At 66.3% G+C, this 3,014-nt stretch overlaps 1 protein-coding gene across 6 annotated transcripts in view; it reads right to left on the bottom strand.

The window, feature by feature from the left end:
• Positions 1–1,657, bottom strand: part of FARP1 (FERM, ARH/RhoGEF and pleckstrin domain protein 1) — a 319,198-nt gene extending 317,541 nt beyond the window's left edge. For 5 of the 6 annotated variants that reach the window (XR_004268890.1, XM_032277519.1, XM_032277521.1 and 2 more), the window contains exon 1: positions 765–1,132. The gene's annotated coding sequence lies outside the window, so the exon portion shown is untranslated. Of the gene's footprint in view, positions 1–764; positions 1,133–1,447 lie in introns of those variants that run through there. The other variant, XM_032277520.1, reaches the window with a different exon arrangement.
• Positions 1,658–3,014: the final 1,357 nt, after the last annotated feature.

The raw sequence follows: 3,014 nt of genomic DNA, 5'->3' as shown, positions 1-3,014 counted from the left end.
ACACACACACACACACACACACACACACACACACACACACACACACAGTCTCCGGGGTCCAGCCGGATCACACAGCTAAAGTTTCCGGAACTTGAATCGTAAAACCACAATCAGAAGTTGGAAATGCTCGCCGCAAAACAATCTGTCCTTTGCTTTTAAAAAATAAAAATTAAAAAAAAAAAAAAAACAACAACTTTACCCCGCATACAGGCAGGCAGTCAAGAGAGACACAAATCTAACTTGGGCAGAGGGTGTGTTCCTCTTTGTCACCCGCCGGGAACCTCGCGCCGCGCGTGGGCGAGCGGCGGGCACCCGGCGGCGCGGTGGCATCCGCGCCAGCGGCCACCTCCCCGGCCCGCAACCGGCCTCAGGGGTCGAGATTGCCGCCGGAGGTCCGGAAGCGGCGTCCGACGCCGTCAGCGGGCGGTCGGACTCGAGGAAGCAGGGGGAAGGGCGCGGGGTCGGGGGCGGGGGGGCGAGCGGGGACGGGTGCGGAGCCCCGCAGCCCGAGGTCGGCGGAGGTGAGGGGAGAGGGGCACAGGGGGCGGCGCGGGGCCCCGAGGCCCCCGAGCTCCCGCTACGGTGGCCGGGGCTGCCGGAGCCCGGCCCGCCGCCAGCCTGCGCGGGGCAGGACCCCGGGGACCACACGCCCACCTCCGCCCGCGGCCCAGGCCGTGCACTGCGGGCGCCGGGACTCGCACAAGTGGCAGCCCGCGGCCCGGCCCCCGCCCTCCCGCCGCGGTCATTGTTCGCCGCGCGCCTACCTCCACGGCGCCGGCAGCTGCGGCGGCTCCCTCTCCCGGCTCGGGCTCGGCGGCTCCCAAGCCCCCGGAGGCCGAGGGCGCGGCGGCGCCGGCTATTAATACCCGCGGGCGGCGGCGGCGCGGGCGCGCGAGCGGGGCTGGCGGTGGCCGGCCGCGGTCCGAGCCATCAAAGGTGGCGCGGGGCGGAGGGGAGGGCGGAGCAGGCGGGGTGGGTGGGGAGCGGGCTCCGGGTAGCCATGGCCGCCTCGACGCCGGGCCAGCGCCACTCGCGCGGGGAGGAGCGGTGCAAAGCGGGCGGCGGCCGCGTCTCCGCCCCGCGCCCCAGCCGAGCGTCCGCACCGGACCCGCCACCTCCGAGGCCAGCGAGCGGGAAGTGCCGCGGCCGCCGCCCCTCCCCGGGCCTGGGCCGGCCCCTCGGCGGGGGGAGGCGGGCGCCGCGCAGCCCGAGCGGCGGGGACGCGGGAGAGCCACAGCCCCCTCCAGCGTCCGGGCCCGCGCCCTGCGCCCGCGCCGCCCCGCCCCGCTTCTCCCGGGCAGGTGCGCCCCGGGGCCTCCCTAGTTCAGCGCGCCTCCGGGGACCTGCGCCTCCCTCGGGCGTGCGGCCAGGGCCGGGCTCCGCCGAACCGAGCGCGGGGAGCGCCACCCGCGAGACGCGAATCCGGCCGCTGTGGCGACAAACGAACCGGGGAGAGCGGGAGACGCGTACACTGCGAAGCCGGGAGCGGAGGGCGGGCGGTCAGGGGCTCGGAATCTGCAGGTCGCTTTTCGAGATCCTGCCTGGGGCTGCTTCCCTTGCGACGTCGCGCGAGGAGGGCCGTCTTCAGGGACCCACCGAGCCCTCCCCTCCCCCGGAGCCGCAGGCACGGGCTTCCGGCACCACCCCGGGCTGCTGGGGACTCGAGCTCGGGGGAGCGACGGCCACCCCGCGCCCGCCCACGTCCTGGTCGAGCGCCCGCCGCCCGAGCGAATCCCAGGACAGTGCCCACGCCACCCGCCCAACCTCAGGGTACGGTGTCCACCCCGCCCGCCCAGCCTCGGGGTCAGCGCCCGCGGGGAATGGCTTGCGGTGCCTGAGTGCCTTCGGGGTTTCGGGAACTCCACGGGGCGGGGAGCAAGATTCAGGACCCAGGAGGCAGCGATCTAGGGGCACAGTCGCCGTCCCCACCCAGCAGCTGCTGTCTTACCTTCTCCACCGGCTCCCGAGCCTCCAGTCCCTCTCTCTACACGTGGCGGGAAAAGGCCTTGGCTGCAGCAAGTGACGCTCTGCCAGGTCCAGGGCCGGCGGGCTCCAGCCTTGGGAGGCCACTGGCTAAGAACCCTGGGCCTTCTGCGTCTTACAGGAGTTCCCTGACCTCGGAGCGAGAGGACAGATTTCACGGGAGAGGCTCCAAGTGAAGTCACAGCTAAGCCGAGGTGGAGTGTAGGGACCCTGATAGAAGGATGGGTTGAGACAAGGACGGGGGGGGGGGCCTTGGAAGTAGGGGGTGTTTGTGGGCAGCTCCTGGGGAGGAGCAGAAATGTATCTGAAGTGCGAGGTACTGAACTAGTTTTCAATATTTGCAGATTTAGTGAAGGTGGTAGTTGTTCTGTGGTTGAAGAGAAGAAATGGTGGGTGTGAGGCCTGACTCTGTCAGCCCAATCAGCTGTGTGTCTTTAGACAAACCGCAAATCAGATTTTTTCTGCCCGTGATTCTCTTAAGTGTGCCTCTCAGACCACGACCACCACCTGCAGCAGCCCCTGGAAACGTCAGTAAATGAAAATTCTTGGGTCGCATCGTTGACCTACCTAATGAAACCTTAGCAAGCACCGGAATCACCTGCAGGGCTGAAGGACTGTCAGGCTCCCTCCCCAGAGCTGCCGATTCAGCAGGTTTGGAGTGGGGCCTGAGAGTTGGCATTCCTAACTCATTCCCAGATAGTGGTGTTGCTCGGGGCCTGGATCACACTTGAGGAACACGGTGTTAGGGAAATGGGCCTCAAACTCATGGACTCGCTTGGGATTAAAAAACAACACCCTGGCTGCACGCACCACAGCCAAATATATGAGGATTCTAACCCAGGCATCAGTAAAGTTCCACAGATGATTCCATTGTGTAGCCAGGTTTGAGAACAATTGCTATAGGCCGCTTTTTAAAACTCTAATGTATATCTGAATCACCAGGGAATCTTGTTGCAATGCAGATTCTGATTCAGTAAGTCTGAGACTTTCTAACAAGCTCTCAGGTGTTACTTGCTGGTCCAAGGACTACA

Source organism: Sapajus apella, unplaced genomic scaffold (assembly GCF_009761245.1).
Source record: "Sapajus apella isolate SASKATOON/1434 unplaced genomic scaffold, GSC_monkey_1.0 scaffold9, whole genome shotgun sequence".
In the NCBI taxonomy this organism is placed as follows: Eukaryota; Metazoa; Chordata; class Mammalia; order Primates; family Cebidae; genus Sapajus; species Sapajus apella.
Note: the sequence above shows the minus strand (reverse complement) of the source record. Positions and strands in the feature narration are given on the sequence as shown.